General features: G+C 43.4%; 1 protein-coding gene across 1 annotated transcript in view; it reads right to left on the reverse strand.

Annotated features, from left to right (window-relative positions):
* Positions 1 to 16,132: 16,132 nt before the first annotated feature.
* FAM124A (family with sequence similarity 124 member A) overlaps positions 16,133 to 22,789 on the reverse strand; it is a 79,802-nt gene continuing 73,145 nt past the window's right edge. Inside the window, exons 6-8 of the transcript XR_005290765.2 lie at positions 19,539 to 19,667; positions 18,201 to 18,351; positions 16,133 to 16,191 (exon numbers count right to left, since the gene is read on the reverse strand). The gene's annotated coding sequence lies outside the window, so the exon portion shown is untranslated. The remainder of the gene's footprint in view (positions 16,192 to 18,200; positions 18,352 to 19,538; positions 19,668 to 22,789) is intronic.

Raw genomic sequence — 22,789 nt, forward strand, 5'->3', positions numbered from 1 at the left:
ATATGAACAGGGCCGGCTCTAGGTTTTTTGCTGCCCCAAGCAAAAAATTTGCCGCCCCAAGCGCCAAGAGCGCAACTGCCCAAGAAAAAAAAAAAGGGATGGCTGGAATGCCGCCCCTAGAATTGTGCCGCCCCAAGCATGTGCTTGCTTTGCTGGTGCCTAGAGCCAGTCCCGGCTATGAACTTCCAGAGTGAATGAAGGGGGGAAATGCAATGGAAACAGCATCCATTGCCATACATCGATCCAGCCTAGAGGATAAAACAGAAAAGTGATTGGTGCCAATTTACTGACATGTTTGGAAGTAACACATTTATACAGGATGATTGGTACTGGAAAAGGCAGTTTCAGAAACTGTACAGGGGAATCAGAGTTGAACAGATGCGCAGTGTGGAGTGAGGTGTGTAGCAAGAATAGCAGGGTAAGCACTGCTGTCATTCTTCTGTATCCTCTTCAGTGTGGGCTGTAGTTTAAAAGCTACAATCTGGCCCTGAGGGCACTGTGCTGTACTATCGAATACTTAGTATTGACCCATAAGTCTTGCTTGTAATATAAGACTGGGCTGGACAGAGACAAAAAATGAATATACGATGGTATGAGCAAACCTTTGCAGGAAAAAAAAATCTCTCCAAAAACTTAACAACGTTGTATAATTGAATAGAAAGGGGTCCAAACACCCTTAAACTCCAGGACAATTCAGATCTGAGTCATAAAGTCACCAAATGGCAGCCATTTTCATGACTTTCTCATCTCTTACCTATGCAGGGTCCTATACAGCACCCATCATCCTAAAGCCCAAACCCTTGAGCCACACAGCCCTTGGGGACAAGTTTGGATCCAGATTCAAACTTTGCATCTCCACTCTTATGACCCAGTCCTGCTGCCAGTGAAGTCAATGGCAAAACGTTCATTGTTTTCAGTGGGAGCAGAAAAAGGGACTTTAAGGATCAGCTTACAGCTCATGGAAAAGCTTTGAATAATGGTCTATTTAATAACAATCCTGCTGGTGTCATATTTTGTGCAGTTTCAGGGGAGAGGGTGGGCAAGGCTCTTCTTTCTTCTTTTATTACTAGGTCAGTTTACGTCAAAGCTGGGTCTTTATTCTTTAGGAGCTGATCTGTTCCTGCAGCTTAGACCCAACTTGAAGTCATAATCCTTTGTTGGTGACATCACAGTCATTGCCACAGTGATCAAAGTGATGTCACAAAAAGAAGATTACAATTTTAAATGCGGAATAAGCCTCAAGAGTAGACGAACTCCTAAGGAACTAATAGCCTGTTATTATATAAATGTCCCTAATAATTATATAATTGTATTAGGAATAAAAAAAGAAGAAAAGATGTACAATATAACGGTATTGGCAGAGATGTTTCTAAATGTTCAAAGTTTTCCATGAGAATCAGAGTTTTCTTATATTTAAAATTCTATATAGTTTTTCAAAGTTTTATATTACTATTTAGCTTGTTTAATCAATTGCAAAATCTCTTCAAATTTTAAAATGTTTATTACATTTTAAATCAAAAGGAAAACACAAGTTCTGTACAATCATTAATTTGATATATCCACTAAAGAATTACATATCAACACATAAGTAAAATATACCTTTTATCTAGGGACTTGTTACAGAATTTGCACATATGTATATATAAAACTATTCTCTAAAAGAAAATATGCAAACAAGAAACAATCATTGCAGCTTTTTATGAGCTTGATTATATATGACCTACATCTTAGCTTTTAAAATGATATATAGAAATTACAATCGCATTCCACAGGCAGTACCAGAGACTGTTTATATATACTAAGCTATCTGATTATTATATTGTTTTATTTGTATGGTAAATAGGAACCATAATAATGGAAAATTAGGACAAGAATACCCTAGATGAAGCTTCTCAGTAAGGTATTCATTGCAAGAATAATTTAGACATTGATATATAGTTTAACAAGCCCAGGGTAATTTCAGATCTTTACTGAGAACATTCTTTGCAGATGTCCCCAATACACTGGGTGGTGTCAAAGCATGGTTTTCCATACTCAAATAATTATTAAAAGTTTCTACTTGGGAATTTTAAAATTGATTTTCTTGCTTTGTAATGATAAGATTAACTTTAAAAAGATTTTATACCAATGCTTCTGACCACATAGTTTGCATCTCCAATAGCTTTTTACATTATGCAAGTAGACATTTAAGATACTTAATACTTTCTAACCTCTAGTGCCCTATTTACACAGAGACAGGCAGTCACCATGGATTAATCTGATCCTAATTAACCTCAAACTCTTCTGATATTTGGTCATTGCACAGTAGCGTGCTGCCAGGTACGCAGAGGTAAACTGAGCTGGATTATCTGCCAGTGTATGTGCTTCATGGAGGGAGGTCTAACACTTGGTATTTTGAATGAGTTATGTGCATAGATGGTTTTAAATCGAGAGCATGGAAATTGCTGTGCAAGGTTGGAGCCACAATGAAACTGGAAACGACTGCTTGTCCGGGCTTTGCCTAAAGTCCTTTTATCTATCTACATTAGATTCTTATGTGTGGCATCTATCACTGTGGCAACTAAACACAACACAAAATCAAGAGCACAAAAGCCCAGAGAAAAAGGCATTTTCTTTCCATTTCTCAGGGGGGGAAAGGAATGTGACTTTGTATTGGAATAATTTTTCCTTCCTTTTTGCCTTCTTTCTTTAAGTGGACATGTGTGAGACATGCTTTCATCTGAACTCTGCCAGGCTTGGCTTTTGTCTGATCTCTTCTGGCAAGGAATTCTAGAGCCAGGGTCACAGGCAACATGAATATCTTTCATAAAAATGGAATATATCCCTGTATATTTTATGCTAACAGAATGACTCTCTCTCTGTATATATATATATATATATATATATATATATATATACACACACACACACAGTGTGCGTGTGTGTGTGTGTACACACAGTACATAGATAATGGGTGCATTAAAGATCACATATTAGAACTATGGCCAAGCAGCACTTCATGGCAATAGCAGGAATAGATCTCAGATCCTCCTGCTCCAAAGCACTTGAGTTAAAGGAGAATCTCTGTAAGATGAAACAATGTCAGGACTCTTTCAGTCTGTGATAAAGTCAAGTTCTAGCTACACTGCTGCTCAGCACAATCTTCGGTCTCAAATCACAGGTGTACAGGAGAATTTCCCCGACGTGTCAGCAATACGAGATTTATGATCCACAGTTGAGCAGTTCTAACTCCAGCTAACTCCTAACATAACAGAAGACTAGACTGAACTGTTTTTTGGTTTTTATTTTCCCCAGCTATATAGAAGCATTTAAACCAAAAGAAAAAAAAGAAATGTATGAAAAGACAATGCACTAGAGAGAAAATGACAAGCTATAAAAATCATACAATGTTGAGATTTCTTAGGGTTTGTCTACACTTGGAGCTGGAGGTGTAATTTCTGGCTTGAGGAGTCATACCTCAACTAGCTCTGATCGAACTAACATGCTAAAAATAGAAGTGTATCCATGGCAGCACAAGTGGCAGAAGGGGCTAGTTGTCCTGAGTACATACCTCTGCTCTTGGATGGGTATGTACCCAGGGTGGCTGGCCCCTCCTGCTGCTTGCACTGCTGTGGCCACACTGCTATTTTTGGTGGACTAGCTCTATCACAGTTGGTGAGGGTAAGTCCTCTGGAGCTGGAAATTGCACCTTCTAGCTCGAATATAGATATAACTTTAGAGAGAAACAGTCCAAGCAAAGACATGAACATGCCTTCTGAGAGCAAATGAGAAGAAGTAGAGAAGAAAATATGAATGAAGTGCAAGATGGAGAAAAAATCCAGGTTGCAAAGGTCTAGTGGTACAGACCAGAAGAGGTGGTGTACTCCAGGAAATCAAATTATTTGAAATCTCTCCCGAGACCACAAATCCTGATCCCCAAGCATGGTAGAGTCCCATGCTTCTCTCTCTTATCTGTGTCTATCCCACCTTAGATTCATAGATACTAAGGTCAGAAGGGACCATTCTGATCATCTAGTCCGACCTCCTGCACAGCGCAGGCCACAGAATCTCACCCACCCTCTCCTACGAAAAACCTCACCTATGTCTGAGCTATTGAAGTCCTCAAATCATGGTTTAAAGACTTCAAGGAACTGAGAAGCCTCCCTCAAGTCACCCATGCCCCATGCTACAGAGGAAGATGAAAAACCTCCAGGGCCTCTCCAATCTGCCCTGGAGGAAAATTCCTTCCCGACCCCAAATATGGCAATCAGCTAAACCCTGAGCATATGGGCAAGATTCACCAGCCAGATACTACAGAAAATTCTTTCCTGGGTAACTCAGATCCCATCCATCTAATATCCCATCTCAGGGGATTAGTCCTATTTACTTAGGACCAGTGGCCATGGGTTTTCTGTGCTCCTTGGGCTGATGGCAGGTGTTAGTCCTTAGTTTACTGATCACTAGCGCTCAAATGGACTCTCAGCGCATGGTGATTCCACCTAGTGGTTGGGTGAATATATTAATATACAACCCCCATGACCTCTAGGCCATAACAAATAGCAGCAACCAAGGACCAACCAACCTCTGTATTTGGCACTGGTATAACCGCTGCTGGAATACTGTGTCCAATGCTGGCGAACACAATTCAAGAAGGAGGTTGATAAATTGGAGAGGGTTCAGAGAAGAGACATGAGAATTGTTAAAGGATTAGAAAACATGCCTTATTGTGAGCATTTAAGGAACTCAATCTGTTTAACTTTAAAAAGAGATCGTGAAGGTGTCACTTGATCACAGTCTTTAAACACCTACCTGGGAAAAAATATTTGAAAATGGGCTCTTCAATCTAACGGACCAAATCAAATGGTTGGAAGTTGAAGCTAGACAAATTCAAACTGGAAATAATAAGTAAATGTTTAGCAGTGAGGGTAATTAACCATTGGAACAATTTAGCAAGGGTTGTGGTGAACTCTCCATCACTGGCAATTTCTAAACAAAGATTGGATGTTTTTCTAAAAGCTCTGCTCTAGTTCAAACAGGAATTATTTCAGGGAAGCTCTCTGGCCTGTGTGATACAGGAAGTCAGACTCACAGTGTTCCTTCTGGCCTTGGAATCTCTGAATCTATAAAAATGAACTTTTTTAAATACTTTATTAGGGTAAAGGACAGGGGAACCGAGGCATGAACAGGGTAAACTGCAGAGCAATAATCAAATAAAAATATCCCTCTGATATCTGAAAACAGTTCAAGTTCTGCAAAGAGTATACAAGCAAATGGTTGAATCCTTAAGTGTGTTCACAGTTCCTAGATGGTCACGGTATCCAGTGTTGTCATGTCAAAGCTGTATAGGGCTGACTGAATACCAGTAGCACAACGATCAAAGGAACATTGCAGGCCTAACCATTGCTTGTCACACCCCTTCAAGTTCAGGTGAGTTTTCACCTGGCTGTGCACCATCATTCTCTTGCTAGCAGCTGACATCTAACAGGGATTTCCTTGCCAATGGACTTCCTATCTAGCTAGGTGAAGTATTCCCAGTACTCACTGCTAAAGCTGCAATACAGATCCCTGTCTGGGTGGAGAAGGTCCTGGGTGGCTCAAACCTCGGCCTTCCCTTTGCTTCTGGAGCAAGGGAGGCCTAACAGGTGAGGCTTGCAGATGGTTCTCTCCCTCTGGGATATGGCATCTTGGGTCTCTGTTTCTTTCTCTGGGTCTGGCTTGTGACTGGTGACTGCTTAGGTAGAAGACCTGGCTTCTCTCCCTGCCTGATGCTTTCAACAGCCAAACTGTTTCAGAGACAGCTGTGGGGGGAACAGCCCTGAGAAGCTGGGGGCTTCTGGTTAGCTGGGCTCTTGGCTGAGAGGCAAAACTGGGTTCTCTCCTCTCCTCTGCTGAGAGCAACTCCTGAGGTCTGTCTCATTCTCCTTTTAGCAGTTGACACTCAGCAGTCAGCATCCTTGCTCCAAGCCGTGTGTGTCCATCAGCAGTACACATGTGCAGGCTGTTGGGGCCTGTAGTTGGTTGCACTGGCATGTCAGTGAGACTTGTTCTGGTCCAGAAATGCCTCCTCTGTCCCAAGCCCCACTGCTGTTTGGGGTCTCAAGCTCAGGCAAGCAGTTTCCGTTTTGGCAGCCCTGGTGCTGCTCTGTCTATGTGACGAGGGGTCTACATATATAAAACTATAATGGAGTTTTAGAATTGAAACTGAAGGATGCTATGCACCGTGGCTCTAAGATGTCAGATTGCTCTGAGACCAGTCGCGATCCTGGAAGATGCTGAATGCTGTTACCTCCCATTGCTTACTGACAGGTGAGGGCACTCAGCTCTTTGCAGGATTTAGCCCAGAGTTGGGTAAAGGGGCAGAAATAAAATCAGTTACCTGGTGCGGCAGAAAGTGTTGATCTACAAAGCACATGGTGCTAAGTGGGAAAGCTGGAGTCTTTGACCACCTGAGCTATTATTTAAAACACATTTTCTGTCTCTCTTATTTGCATGCATTTGGGCTAATTTCCAGATATGAAATTAGCCAGATAGGCACTTGAGCAGGAGCTCAAGAACTGAAAATAAAATTGATTGCTGCCTGACCAGGAGAATGGGTAATAAAAACTAAATGAAGAGGTTATTTTTTCCCCAGGAGAGGAGATACTTCAAAGACTCTCTCAAAGCCCTTTGCTCAGTGTTACTGAGACACCTTCTTACTCATTCTGCTTCCATTTTGAAGGGAAGATTGTGGTGATGTTGTTCAGTACCTCTGGATATTGCTGAGTCATACTGGAAATGATCAGCCATTTCTCCCATACTCTCCGTAGCCTGCTAGTGAGGGTATTGGCCTGGGACATGGGAGAGTTTTTCATCTCAGTTCACTCTGATTTCAGCAGAATAAGGACTTGAATCTGGCTTTCCCATATCCCAGGCCAATACTTACCCATGGAGGCCTCTCTCTCCCCATTGGTCAGGCCTTTTGATACCTCTTCCGAATGTAAAACCTCAGGTGTTCAATTTGAATATGGATATTTTGACACCATTCTATTTTCATGAAAATGTTTAAAAGATTTTGTTTTCATTCCAGAACAAAAACAAATGTCAGAACCTTAGAAGTTGCTGTGAAACGGAATTGTCTTCCTCCAGCCAACTCGAATCATAACAGCCTGAGGTGACCCATCCTGAGGGCTCAGACAAACAGTTCTGAAGAGGAAATTTCTGCCTATATAATGAACCCGGCTTGCACCAATGGCACGTATCTTCAAAACATTTCCTGGGGGGAGAGGGGGGAGACTTCCCCGCAACCAGACCCTAAGTTTTATTTACGTATTTGGTAACCAGCTAGAACTTCCTGAGGAAAACACTACAGAGAGGCTAGATTCAGGCATCACTAAAAGAAGAGGAACAGGGCTCCTTTGCTGTTTGCCTGACTCTGATGTTAACGTTGGGTCTGGCCTTGGGCAACTTAAAGACCGGAATGCATAACTATAGGCTATATAAGTGATTGTCCTTTAGAGAAGCAATAAATACAAAATATATGCAGAATTTAGAATGAAAACACATATAATATTTGCATTTGCACACAGCTTCCTTATGCCATATTCATAGAAAAATTGACGTTGGTTGAAGCACAAGGCCAGGTCAGCACTTTACTGGAAATGTGTATGCAAATGAGGAACTGGTGTGCAGTAGTCATCTGCAAATGTGTGTATTGAATGTGCACATAACTTTGAAAAAGTGGCCCAGAGAACACAGAATATGGTAATATTAGGTTGTTACCTACAGGGAATAATTATAAGCAGGGGCAAAATAAAGCTACAATGCAAGCTACGGCCCAAACCTGCAAAGACTTCCACACATGCTTAACTTTAGACACCATGAGTAGTCTCATTGACCGTTGACTTCATTGGGACTACTCACAATTAGGGTGACCATCTTTTCAAAAGGCAAAAGTGGCACACATGCAGGACATTCTATTACCTTGGCAAACAAGATTTTTCTTTTGTTTCAGTGTTTCAAGAAAGAAACAAACATTCTCCTTGGATTGTGCAAGAAAAAAATTACAATAACTGTCAGCATATTGTCAAAATCAATTATCCTGGATTGATCCATTTGCCTTAGATCTTTATGGGCATTCCAAATACTTTATCAATCATTCGTTTAAATTCCTTAGGTAAATCCAATACCTCATTACATAAAGAAACAAGGAAAGTCTTGATATCCTTTCCCTTAAGTCTGTCACTCGGCCCAAAAATACACAGATTACTGCTTCTTAGGCTATTCTCAAGCGGTTCAGTTTTAAATTGCAAAAGCACTTTTATCCTCTCCTATAACACTAGCAGCATTCTCATCAGAGCTCACTTTCTTGCCAGTCCCATTATGATTATCTTCCCCTACCACATTTAGTATCAGGGCTACAGTAGGGCAAAATAGGAGAGGCACATTACAATTACTGGTGACTGTGTAAATGTCACATAGCAACAGAACACTACTTAGAATTGTAGTGATGGGACAATACAAGGAAGGGAAAGGAGAGGGGAAATTTATTTGGAAGGAGATGACGTACTAGAAGTTGTATATTTGGAAAGGCCTACAAAATTTATGAATATATTTTATCACCTAAGGATGAAGGCAGCTATTCAAGCTATCCAGATCTGGAAGAGAAGGACATAAAGACATGAAAATTTCATGTTGCCCAGGTGGTCTGGGCACTCCTGGCACAAAATTTAAATGGATCATTTTAACTCCTGTTCTGCCAAGCCATAAAATGCATTGAATAAAAACAATGGAAGACATAGGGATAGGGAAGAAGGCAAAACAATCTTTGGAGGTTTTCGCTAAATTCTGTCTCCTGTGGGTGCTATGTATCTTCTGCAGCTTCTTTTCTGAACTCTTTAGGCCTTTACACTGGGTTGAACTTGTCACATTTCTTTTTTGAACACATATCCGCCATTGATTCTGCAGTCTTTTCAGGCAGTTAATCTCCAGAAAGAACTAAATCTGCTCAGGAAAATTTCCATTTTTTTCCTTCCCTCCCTCCCTCAATTTCCTGCCCCTGCACCATTCCCTCTGTTTGTTAGTCCTTCCCTTCTCGGTTTCGTGGCACACCAAAAAATCTACCATCAACACTTTCAAAAATTCAGGTATTCAAAAATACCCTGCCTCCCCCACACCCCCCTGCCCCAAGCCCTCTCCAGTTTGTGGATATTTGGGTTGAAGGAACATTTCCCAGTGCCTACATTCTGCAGGGCACGCCAAAGAATAGGAGCTTCCCCACTTCTGAGCATCTTCATTTCTCTCTCCAGAAAGGAGGTGGGGAGCTGCAGAGGAGTTTCGCATGGTTTCAGGTTTCAAAACTAAAGGTTCATGTGGCTCTAATATAATGTTGGAAGCACCAAAGGAAAACAATGTTAAGTTTTAAAACCCCAGATTATGTTTTATGATAATATGTAAATCTGCCTTTTTGCCTTCAAAGCATCACTTACCCTCTACTGAGGGCTCCATGTTGGTTAGCTTGTAAGGTCATGGACCCTCTCAACAGCAGAGGTATTATTGGGATAGACACAAGTGACATTTCTCTATTTTTACAGTTCCTCTCCTCATTTTAATTTTCATATCCTGTTTTCCCTCTCCACATGTGACCCCTCCTCCCACCCAGAACTCTCCCACCTAGCCCCCTTGTATCAGGAGTCCCCTGCACCCATAACCCCCCAAACTCCCCTCCGCCAAGCCTCATCCCTGCATCAGGAGGCCCCCCCCCACCCCACTGAGCCCTAATCACCTTCACCTGGACTCCCCTGCAGAGTCCCATTCCCCCTGCACCCAGAACCCTGCACTGAGCACCTGTGCTGCAGATTTCCCCCCAGACCTCCCGTGGAGCTGCCCTCACCCAGATTACACCACATAGAAACCTGGTACTTTTGAGGGAATTCTTCGCCAAAAAAATTAAAAATTTTAAAATTCTGCAAAGTTCTGCATATTTTATTTTTCAAAATAACACAGAAATACAATAACAATATAATCACACCATTTAAAATAATTTAAAATGGTAGGATTTTCAAATATAATATGCAGAATTTTACAGAATTTTAAAATATTGTGCACAGAATTTTTAATTTTTTGGTGTGGAATTCCCTCAGGAGTATTGTGTGTATGTTTTATTTTGTGTAGCCAGTATATTAAATCTTTAATCCTGTGCATCTCTCAACTCCTGGGAAATAAATTAAAAGATTGTGGTATTTCATAAAGTTGTGCAGGGTTAGGCAGCAGCCAAGTTGGAGTTTTGTGGATCACAGTGAAGCCTAAAAAGGGGATTAAGGGGCCTAAGACGAAGGTCAGTGGGGCTACTCATGTGCTGACTACGTGCATAAGTCTTTGCGGGATTGAAATTTAAGGCCTTGTGTACACTGCAGAGTTTTGTTGGAAAAAAGGCAGCTTTTGGAGGCAAAACAGTGGAGGTGTACACACTGCAATGCCGCTTTTGGTGACAAAACTCTTCCGTTTTGGTGACAAAATAAAACCACCTCAACGAGAGACAAAAGGATTTTTGGGGAAAGGTTAAAATGACAAAGTGTCAGTGTAAATGATGCCGTTCATTATATCGCCAGAACTGACCTCCCACAATACCTGTGACTACCGGGCTCACTGTTTTCAACTGGGCTGCCCTGCAGGCATGGACCCCTCCCCTTTCAAAGCTCCATGAAGTTCTGCCAGTTCACTGTGCTGCTATGCTCTGGGAGCAAAGAGCAAATCATTAATGTGGAATGCTGTTGTCTCCCGCACTACAAATGCAGAGGCAGGCAGTGGCGCGCGTGCGTGTGTGTGTGAGAGAGAGAGAGAGAGAGACTGCTGTGCTATGCAGAGCCTGGGAAGGAGAGGGGGGCTGATGTTGGGGGTGTCCCCTTCCCCATGCCTCAGGACTAGTTACTCAGGCTGCTGTCTGAACTTAGAGACAGTATGCCAACACACTCACTCTCCCCCAACACACACTCTGCCTCTCTCACATCCCCCCAGATGCTCTCACACACTCCCCAACACACACGCTGTCTCTCTTTCCCACTCCCTGTCACATGCTCTCGCCCCCTCTCCCCCACACACACTTCAGTTGAAAATCTGGCAATCCAGTAGGATGCCCATGGAAGAATGGGATTGAGAAACCTGAATCATGGGATGCGGTGCTTGTCCCATGGGGCATTGCAAACCCTTCCCAAAGCACCCTCCGGCCAATTGCACTGAGGGATAGCTACCCACAGCACACTGCTCTCTGTGCTGATGCAAGAGCTGCTAGTGTGGATGTGCTCTGCCAACACAAGGAGCATAGTGAGGACATGCAACAACGCTTTAATTAAAGTGGCATAACTTTTGACGACAAAACTCTGCAGTGTAGATATAGCCTAACTAAAGAGAAGAAAAACCAAGAATGTGTAACAAACAATAAGAAGCAAATGGAGAGGGAGGATGAGAGTCACAGTTATGATATTGTGCGAGTAGCTTCATGCAGCTATTTAAGCTAACTGCGCACAGCTTCCTGGGTCCGAACAATTCAAATGTTATTTTTAAATTATGATTTGAAAAATTCCCTATCAAACCATTGCTCCCTGAGCTCCCTTACCACTTGCCCATTTCTAGATAAAGTGATCCTGATCATGATGCCTTCTTTGATTCTTTTGTCTTTGTTTCCCATCTGTCAGCTCAACAGCGACAATAGAACCAAATGAAGTTTTTCCACTTCTATCTTGCACTGGCTTTGTTCATCTTTAACGCTTTTTATTCTATGTCAGTCTTCACTGCATCTATCCAACGCATCCTTGGTCTTCCTCTATTTCTAGTTTCTTGCACTCTCATATGTATTGCCATATATGGTATCTGTAGGAGTATGCGAGATCATCCCTCCCTGTCAGTCTCGGAGGGAGACCATGCCTCCTCACTACTACACAGCTAGAACGGCCATCTGTAAAGGAGGGAAATTAGTAGTCTCTGGAGTTCAGGCCCTCAGGCAGGGCAGAGCAATAGAAGTGTAGGGGCCCATGCCCTCAGGGAAGGCAGGGCACCAACTAATCTAAGTGGGCTCTGGCCCTCAGGCAGGGCAAAGTAATAAATAGTCTAGAGTCTAATGTCCTAGCCCTGGCAGACAGTACACCAACACAGGCCTCCTGGTCTTTGGAGGGGAGGCTGCCACCTCCCCACCCCCCCGAGGGGGGGTTGGCAGCGGGGGGTAGGAGGACCTGGACCCACCCTATTCTACCTGGTCCCAGTCCAGGGTCCTAACAGTGGTGGACTGTTCCACTACTGGGTCAGCAGGGATTTGGCTGCAACACTTTGACCTGGCTTCAGGCAGCAATGCAGCCAGACTACAGTGTTTGGGATCTCTGGAAGATCTGACAAGTCCTTGAGGCAATGGAGGTCCTCTTCAACTTTCCGTTCCAGCAGCGGGTGGGAAGTGCCTGTCTCCCTCAGCGGCTACTGCCCAAGTGAGGGCAAGGCCCACCTTTTGTACTTCCTGTACCGCCCGTCTGCTGCCAGAGGGGCGGTGTGGCCTCCCTGTCAATCTTGGAGGGAGGCCATGCCTGCTCACTACAGTATCTTTCTGGGTCCATTCCTGACATGTGTCCAAGCCATCACAATCGTCTTTTTTGAATCTTCCATTACAGCATTATTTCTTGCCTTAGCCGTATTTTTATTTTTTTATTTTCTGCTGTCTTGACACCCTCAGCCAGTTTATTTCTGCAGTCAATATCTTATGTTTATCAGCTTTCCTTATCCTCCAACATTCCAACCCATACAGCAATATCAGCACAATTGTCTCATATACGGTGATTTTCATTTTTGTCTAGCTTTCCAGATGTTGCAGAGCTTTCCAAATGCAGTAGCACCTTGTCTGAGTCTTTTTTTTTATGTCATCCTCACAATTCCCATCTTCCACTGTACACACATTTTCCCACTTATTCTAGTTCTTTGTCTCTGTTTTTGAGCTTTACCTCTTCTTCTTGTCTTCCTTTTGACATAGTTTTTGTCTTCCCCATACTGATCTTCAGTCCAAATTTTCTGCTTTCCTGGTCTACCTTGTCAGTTATTCTCTGTACGTCCTCCTTGGTCAATTCTAAGAGGTCAATATTGTCTGCAAATCTAAACTTATTCACTGTCCTCCCACGTAACATGACTCCTCATTTCATCTCTCAGTGCTACAGCCGTCACTGCTTACAATGCCAAGTTAAACAAATCTGGCAATAGCATGCATCCTTGCCTCATGCCTGTGCCCATTCTGAACGTTCCGCCAGCTTCTTGTCTACTCTGACTGCACTCATCCATTTTGTGTGTTTATATGTTTTCTGTCAGCTTGATCATTTTGCCAGGAACGGCATACATTCTCAGGACTTACCATAACCCTTTCTGCCAAATGCTATCAAAAGCCTGTTTGAAGACTATAAAGTTGTTGCAACAGGCTTAGGGGTGGTCTACGTATTTCTCTGATAGCTGATCTATTACACTTTGTCCTAGCCTAAATCCAGCCTGTTCTTCTGCAAGCGCCACTTCCATGTACCTCTTCATTCTCCTCTGCAATGTCTTGGTGAATGCTTTTTCCAGCACACTCAATGAGCTGATTCCTCTATAGTTCTTACATTCACTTTTATCTCCTTTCTTATGAATTGGTACTATTATCATTTTACCCCATTCACTTAGCACTTGCTCTTGCTCATAAATCTTGTTGAATAGCTTGTGCACTGCCTTTACTGTGTGTTTCTCACTTGTTTGCAACAGCTCTGAGGTTTTGTTGTCACTTCCTGGTGCCTTTTCCTTTTCCAACTTCCTATTGAGATCTTTACTTCTTCTAAAAATTCTAGCATCTGCTCTCCCTCATTTGTACTGGGAAGCTTCTCTAGGACCATTTCATCTACTGTGTTCTGCACATCATAAAGCTCTTCAAAATATTCTTTACATCATTTATTCTTCGCTTTTTCATCATCAGTTATTTGCCCATGCTTCTTTCACTGCCAACGTTTTCAACTTCTATGTCCCACTCAGTTCTCAAATCTTGCAATACAGTGTTGCATTTCCCTTTGCACAGTCTTCTGCTTATTTACATCTAGCTCAGTGGTTTGAGCATTGGCCTGCTAAACCCAGGGTTTAATAATGTTAAACTGTTACTGTTGTAGATTATAGTTATGTATCTTTCCATTTGTTGTAAACCCAAGTTGGCCTTGCAAATCTTATCACTTTTTTCATTCTACTCTCAGTAGTGTAAAGACCAGACGGTAATCTGCTTTGGGATGTGAAGTATGTCCGTTGTGAAAACCATGGTTTAATGTCATCACAACTGCATCTCTGTAGCGACCTGATCCAAACCCACCAGAATCAATGGAACAATTCCCATTAACTTCAACAGACTTTAGAGCAGACCTTTTCCTCCATATTTGTACAATTTTGTACTAATAGTTCTTACACTGCAAGGTCTCAGTTCTGCAAACCCTCGAATACAGTCTGTAATCAGACTACCTGTGACAGTAAGGATTACTCTTGTGAGTAAAGCCATGCAGGATTAGATCCTGAAGCTGTAATTCCATCCAGATGTTCTAGTACCATAACAAACAGCAAGAAAGAGGGCTTCAATTGTTCGTGCTTATCACCAAAATTCCATGAAGGGTTACATTTAATGTATTTAGATGTGTTCAGATTTGTATTGATACATTAACAGGTAACTCGGTGAAAAATCTTCACTCCTGCACCAGTTCTTGTGCTCCCCTTTACATCACCCCCTTAAGCATCTCAGAGCTTCCTTCTCTCATTCTCAACTTTAGCACATTCCATTGGATTTTAAAAATTATTTACACTTCCAAATGTAAGGGGACTATTGTCCCCTTACTAAAACTCAGTGGGCGTGTTTTGGTTGGCTAACTCCTAGTACCAAAAGAAAGAGGAAGGGTCGATGGGAAATCAGAACCCTGAGACTGACAGTCTCCAGGAACTATGGGGAGAGGCCAATGCTCCACGTCAGCCTGAATGACAGGGCGGGCAGGCTAATCAGGGAGTCATGGAGGCTGGGACCCACCCTGGCTTCCTGTGAGCTGGAAATGCTTGGGTCAGACAGAGTGGAGCCAAGCTAAGGAGAAAGCAGGGGCCCAAGCTGAGGTGGGGAGCAGAGCCGTGCCAGATCCAGAGCGGCCAGAAAAGCAGCCCAGGAAGCAGGTCAGTGCTGGGAGCAAAGTCACAGAAGCGCCCACAGACCAGTCCTGGGAGCAGAGCTGTAGCAACCAGAGACCGAGGGGCCAGAGAAGCAGCCCAGGGAGCTGGAGGCAGAGCAGCAGCAGTGCTGCGATAGAGTGGTGGAGCTGAGGCTGGAGCAGTCCAGAGCAGGGTGTGGTGAGCAGCTGAGGAGCGCAAGGGGGACCCTGGGCAGTGGGCCCAGCTTAGGGAGATGCCCCCAGCCGAGAGGCCCTGCAGGCCAGACTTGGAGGGGGATCATAACCCTGATGGGGTGGTGGTGACGCTGGGAAGAAGGGTACTGCCACCTAAAGCCTGAGAGTGTGTGGCCACCACTAGAGTGAGTGTCCGACCTGCAGCATCCCTGCAGCACAGCCGGGGCCTGAGAAGGGGCCTGGGACTTGTGAGGAACAGACTGAACTTCCCTTGCATCCCATAGATCAGGGGTCGGCAACCTTTCAGAAGTGGTGTGCCGAGTCTTCATTTATTCACTCTAATTTAAGGTTTCGCGTGCCAGTAATACATTTTAACATTTTTAGAAGGTCTCTTTCTATAAGTCTATAATATATGACTAAACTATTGTTGTATTAAAGTAAATAAGGTTTTTAAAATGTTTAAGAAGCTTCATTTAAAATTAAATTAAAATGCAGATCTTATCAGTTTAGTGTGATTCTTGCCCTTGCTTTTCCTTGCTGAGTTTTCCAATGCTGGCACGTATTTAGATACTTTAAGCTGCACACAGGCTTTTGAGTGATCAGTTGTTAACCGGATCAAAGAGGGACAGAGAACAGCTTTCATGTGTGAAAATACCTGTTCACACAGGTATGTGGAGCCAAATGCTGAAAGCACTGCAAACGCAATTTTCTTCAAACAGTTAAATTTCACTGGCAGGGACGTCCAGCAGGTCAGAACAGAGGTCCCATGATCTCTCTCGGTAGCTTCAAGTGCTCTCCGCAGATCTCCAAACTTTGATGCCCACAATTCTGAGCTTTTTAACTGAATGAGCTGCATTTCGAAATCTTCAACACCCATCCACTGAAATACAGACAAATCCAAGTCACTTTCAATGAACTTTTCAGATTTCATTAGAAAAGAAAGCGTTGGGCCAAATTGCTGGAAATCTTGAAATCTGTCAGAAAACTCTGATTCCAGTTCTTGCATGTACATTCTAATCTCAATGTCAAACGCAGTGCGCTGTTCCATGTGGCGTGATAGTGATGTAAGCAGCAAATCATGACTTTAAAATATCCCAGTACAGTGGCGCTGGAACAATTTTTAAGGTGGGGGTGCTGACCTGTGCCCCCTCTTGCGCCTGTCTGTACCCCTCACTGCCCCAGGCTGGGGCCAGTGGGCCACAGCTGGGGGTGGCTGCAGAGTCCTGGGCCAGTGGCTGGGACCCCAGGCCGGCAGCAGAGTCCCCCGGACCGGTGCCTGGGACCCAGGGCTGGCAGCGGGGTGAGTGGGGCTGGCGGACAGAACCCCAGCTGGCAGAGGGCTGGTGGCTGGTACCTGAGGCCAGCAGCGGAGCCCCCAGGACCGGTGGCCAGGACCCAGGCAGTGTGAGTGCCACTGAAAATCAGCTCGTGTGCTGCCTTTGGCACGCGTGCCATAGGTTGCCTACCCCTGCCATAGATGCTAGTTGTAATGTCCCCATGCCACAGAGCAGGGTTACGTGTTTTCCTTTAACCTTTCCCATTTTTCTTTATTTTTTTAACTGATTGCTGTTTAATAAATTGTATTCGCTTTGAACTGTATGCAATGATCAGTGGGTCAGGGAAGCAACCAGTGCAGAGAGCACCCTGCAGTGGGGACACCCTAGCCCCTGCCCTAAGTGACCATGACAAGGTTGGGGGTCGAGCCCCCAAGGAATCCTGGGCCCAGCCTTGTTGGGGTTACGAGGACTCTCACACAGGAGAGTGGAAGGGGAACCCTTGAGGTCAGGCAGGCCTCTGAGTAAAGGAAGTGGAAGCAAGGACTCAGATCCTTTCGCTAGCCCACTTCACTGGGGTAGTATATAAGCCAGGAAAGTTCCCCACAATAGCGGGACCATTCCCCCACTTACACAAAGGTACATCTGTTGGTTATTATGTCCATTTCTGATGCCATTTGCTTTTCACTTCAAATAATAAATATGGATTCACACACCCTATCATAAATATAAAGGGAAGGGTAAACACCTTTAAAATCCCTCCTGGCCAGAGGAAAAACCATTTCACCTGTAAAGGGTTAAGAAGCTAGGATAACCTTGTTGGCACCTGACCACAATGACCAATGAGGAGACAAAATACTTTCAAAGCTGGAGGGGGGGAGAAACAAAGGGTCTGGGTCTGTCTGTGTGATGCTTTTGCCGGGGACAGAACAGGAATGGAGTCTTAGCACTTAGTAAGTAATCTAGCTAGATATGCATTAGATTCTGTTTATTTAAATAGCTGAGAAAATAACCTGTGCTGAATGGAATGAATATTCCTGTTTTTGTATCTTTTTGTAACTTAAGTTTTGCCTAGAGGGATTCTCTATGTTTTGAATCTAATTACCCTGTAAGGTATTTACCATCCTGATTTTACAGAGGTGATTCTTTTTTACTTTTTCTTCTATTAAAATTTTTCTTTTAAGAAACTGAATGCTTTTTTCATTGTTCTTAAGATCCAAGGATTTGGGTCTGTGGTCACCTATGCAAATTGGTAAGGATTTTTATCAAACCTTCCCCAGAAAAAAGGGGGTAAGATTTGGGAGGATTTTGGGGGGAAAGACGTTTCCAAACAAACTCTTTCCTAATAATAATAATAATACCGGTGTTAGATGTTTGGTGGTGGCAGCGAAAGTCCAAGAGCAAAGGGTAAAATAGTTTGTACCTTGGGGAAGTTTTAACCTAAACTGGTAAAAGTAAGCTTAGGAGGTTTTCATGCAGGTCCCCACATCTGTACCCTAGCATTCAGAGTGGGGAAGGAACCCTGACACACCCATTTCTGTGGGCCTCCTTATATAATATGATCAATTCCATTTTTTTCACCAAACGATGCTGCTGGACTTTCTGATAAACATACCTGCGGAGATGGCCTTGGGCAACAATCTGTCACAGTTCTGCCACACTATTCAGTTTTGTCAAGCTGAAGGCTAGCAGGCATTACAGAGTATATCTATGCTTCCTGTTTGCTATCCAGCAATGAGTTTGTAGTGTTCAGTCAGGCAATTGTCCTAGAAATAACACAGATGCACAGCAAAACAGAAGGTTTAAGTATCGTTTTCTAATTAATGGACAACAAACAATCAAGAAAGTCAATAGAGTAACACATGCGATGGGGAATTTTCAAAAGTGATGAGCTAGGATGTCACTGCGTGACACTTGTTAAAATGCAAAGTCTTGGGTATTGTACAGCATGTTAGATCTAAGTTATGTGGCAAGCTCCCTCATGTTTATTTTAGTGGTGCTTAGGGACTAACCAATGATGGGGCCTCATTGTGCTAGGTGCTCTACAAACACATAGTAAGAGACAGATCCTGCCCCAAAAGGCTTGCAATCTAAATAGACATTAGGCAGGAAAAGGGGCAGAACATGCAAATGGAGTGATCAGTGTGATGGTGGCAAATTGTATTTTGGGAAGGAGGGGCTAATTTTGGGGGGTTGTGTTTGTTGAAAGAGGATCAGCTAACTGGTAAGACATAGGAAGGGAGATGGGACATTAAAGGGAGGAGTGCAGGGGGACAGGAAAGGGGAGAAGAGAGAGGGGGGAAGGAAGAGGGTATGAAGGGCAGGTAGAGACTCTGAGGTGAAGATACTCTGAGGGAGGAGGCAGAAGTAGCGAACGGCCAATCAGGCCAGAGAATGTCCAGTCAAAACTGCAGAAGATGCTTTATGGACATCATCCATGTCCAGCAACCCTTGTTACAAATCCAGCATTAGTTCCTGTTGACTTCAGTTTCTTTGCCCCCTGGGCTAGTTCCTCCTTACATGGCTTGGGGGTAGAGGGCCCAGCCTGGGTCCTAGTGTGTCCAGAGGGGAAGGAGGGGTATCTCCCCTGCACAATTCTGGGTGCAGGAGTCTTGAGGTTGAGGGGGTGGTCCAGGCTGGACCCTGTCTCTGGACCTTATGGTACAAAATCTGCCTGCTCCTGCTGGCTTCAGATGATTTCAGTGTCAAAGCTGCACTGAATTACGTGTCATTAGGGGAGAAGGGGAGAGTTTAGGAGGCACCTCTTTCTGCAAGACTCCCCCATGCCCATAACAGCTATAGCACCTTCTGCTGTTGGCTATCCATTACAAAGCTGCAGGAGAAGAGTATCTTGCTGCGTGCTTCACACCTTCCCTGGCCTCAGGGATGACAAACCCCATCCTGCCACCCACGTGCCATTGGAGAGAAAATCTGGCTAAGCTCCTGAGCATACCTGTCCTTGTTGCTGCCTTTTCTGTGGAAGGATCTTCCTCTTGTTGACTTCCATTTTATAAGTAGAGCAGCTTGGGAGCTAGCACATGCAATTCATCCTCATCCCCCTTGTGGAAAAGCCACAGAACAACTACAATAAAAAGATGGGAAAGAGGCAGAGAGATAAAATGGCAGATAGAGAAGGATTTATGGGGCACCAGCAGGGAATTGTGGCAACTTGACAAAAACATAACGTAAGCAACCATTTGCTCAGCCACAAAATCATTAATTTAAGCTGGGCTTCGTCCTGTCAAAACAAAACCAGCCCTAGAAAAGTCACAATTATGGAGAACAATGGACTGAGGGGGGAAAACCCACCAAACCCTCCCCCAGAATTTTAGCAGAAAACACACCCAAGTCAGAGAGTCAGAGCAGATATTAGTTGCAAATATATTGTGCGGTTCTGATTTTATTTTTGAGACAAATTGAAACCAAATGAAATTCATCCAATTCACCTGTAAGACACAAAATAACAAATAAGTTCTTATAAAACGGGTACTAGAACTTGTTTTCTGTCCTAAATTACTTGTTTTTAGATTTCCTCTCATCTCAAAACACATCTTTATATAAAGTAAGGAACACCTTGTACAAGTACTGTTTGTTGGTAGGACATAGGAAGACAGCACTACATCAGTTACACTTGGGTCACATTTGGGAGATTTGTACAAGGAGGGCTAAAATTTCCATTAAAAATGACAGTTAAAGGTGTTCAGCAGAGGGTTATTGAGCTGCTGGGACTTTTATTTTTTAATTGCAAAAATTGTGGAATTTGTGACAACCTGCCAGCCTTATGCATTATATGCAAGGCTCTGTTAATAGCAGATGTGCAGTTAAATCCCAAGATATAGCTTTGAAAATTGACCTCACTTAACGTAATATTGTACACATATAATCATAATGTGGTACATTAGAAAGATAAATCATGTTTTAAGTTCTGTTGTAAAAACTATGATGCAGATGAGTTTGGTTTGAAAACCAATCTGGTTGCCCTGTCAATGTTTTGGTAGTTAAAGGGTGACCAATAAAACATAACAACAGCAAGTGCGCTTGTCTCCAATCTGCCAGCAAATGAAAGGCAGAACTAATACAGGGCAGACAGATCTGTTTTGTAAATCAGTGAAATGCTATCCATTGGTCTTTTGAGAGAATATCACCTCACCGCACTTATTTTGAATAGGTCAGCAATTTTTTGTGACACTTAATAGTAAGAGTGCTGGGCTTTCAAAGGATAAAACAATGATCATCAAATGAAGCTACTAAGGAAAGGTAGGACCTTGTCTTCATTCAGGAGCAGGTATATCAAAAGAACTACTAGTGGATAGTTTGGAGGGAGGTCACTATTTTTTTTTTCCTATTACAGCTTCACATTGTAGTGCCACTTGTTATATTTTTTAAAACCACCAGGAGATGGCACTAGCAGCTTTCACAGACCATATTCAGGTGCTTCCTGCACAAGTTTGGTAAGGCAGAGTAGCACAGTCTGCAGAAACCCTTATATCATCACAGAACAGTACTGAAACATTCTGCAGACTTTGAGATACCTGGACTCCCAGAGCTAGTTCCTAAGCTACAATAAGACTGGGAGTTTTCCTAGTTGTTACCACTGAGTGATCAGTCAATTCTAAAAGATTGTTTTGCTTTGGCAAACCTATTCCAATTCTAACTGCACTTAGTATTAATGGACAGTGATTTTCATTTATGACAACCACATTAGATTTTAAATGCCACCATTGGGCAAGATATTTCGTATTTCATGCATCAGGAGAAATTTTATTTAAATGGATAATTAACTCTAATTTAAGTCATATATAATTCAAGAGACTCAAAAGAAGAGAAGGAAGGAGCCAATATAATTTTGGAACTGTCTAGGACTCCAGCTGTCCTCTCTGTGGCCTGATCTGCAAACAACAAGTGCATGGGCAGCATGTAATGGAGGTGAGGGGAGAGGGGGAAAAGGGGATTTGGGTCTCCCAGAAAAATCTCCCCCCACCATGGCCCCGGGGCTGGAGGAGCTGTTGCTCCCTGCTGTGGCCTTGCGGGGGGAGGGGTAGGAGTGAGTGGGGGGTCAGGCCTCAGGGGAAGAGGCAGAGTTGGGGAGCGATGGGGGAAGGGGAGGAAAGGGGTAGGGCCATGGTTAGGGCTGTGGGTGGAAGGAAGCGGAATGGGGCAAGAGCTCCAGCCAGGGCAGAGAGCTCTACTGCTGACCCTGCCCAGACTGAGAGCTCGACCTCAGCTGGGGCCAAGCTCTCAACCTCCCCACCCCTCGTGCCCCAGTTGAGCTCTCCACTTTCCCCCCTGCCCTGGCTGGGGCCATGGGTGGGGGGAAGGCTAAGCTCTCAGTCCCTGCTGCCTGGCACGGGGGGCGACTGAGAGCAGCGAGCGGGGGCAGGGTCTCGGCCAGAAGAGGCCAGGCAGGGGGCTAGCCTCCCCAAGGGGAAGTTTCACCTGCTGCCCATGGACAAGTGCATATTTCAAATCATGAGGCTGACATTGTGTAAAAGCGGTAAAGTACCTCACCACCCTGTGCACATGAAGGATGCTGCTTTTTAGGTGTCTCCTGAGCCATTCTTTCCTGACAGAATGACAGAAATTTTACAAGAGCCAGAGATAATGCACTACAGCATATGATATTCATTGCAGAGGCGAATATTCATCTAGTGTTTAATTTATTATAGTAATTTCTGTCTCCAGCACACCTTGTTTTATCACAGCAGACATGCCATAATGCAGTAATTCTAATTAGGGCTGTCAAGTGATTAAAAAAAATAATAGTGATTAATCACGCTGTAAAACAATAATAGAATACCATTTATATAAATATTTTTTGATTGTTCCAGATTTTCAAATATATTGATTTCAATTAAAACACAAAATACAAAGTGTACAGTGCTCACTTTATATTTATTTTTATTATAAATATTTGTACTGTAAAAATAGTATTTTTCAATTCACTTAATGCAAGTACTGCAGTGCCATCTCTTTATCATGAAAGTGAACTTACAAATGTAGAATTATGTACAAAAAAACCTGCATTCAAAAATAAAACAATGTAAAACTTTAGACCCTTCAAGTCCACTCAGTCCTACTTCTTGTTCAGACAATCACTCAGACAAATAAGTTTATTTACATTTAGGGGAGACAATGCTGCCCATTTATTATTTATAATGCCACCTGAAAGTGAGAACAGGCATTCACATGGCAATGTTGTAGCCA

The sequence above is a fragment of the Dermochelys coriacea genome, chromosome 1, assembly GCF_009764565.3.
Source record: "Dermochelys coriacea isolate rDerCor1 chromosome 1, rDerCor1.pri.v4, whole genome shotgun sequence".
NCBI classification, from domain to species: Eukaryota; Metazoa; Chordata; order Testudines; family Dermochelyidae; genus Dermochelys; species Dermochelys coriacea.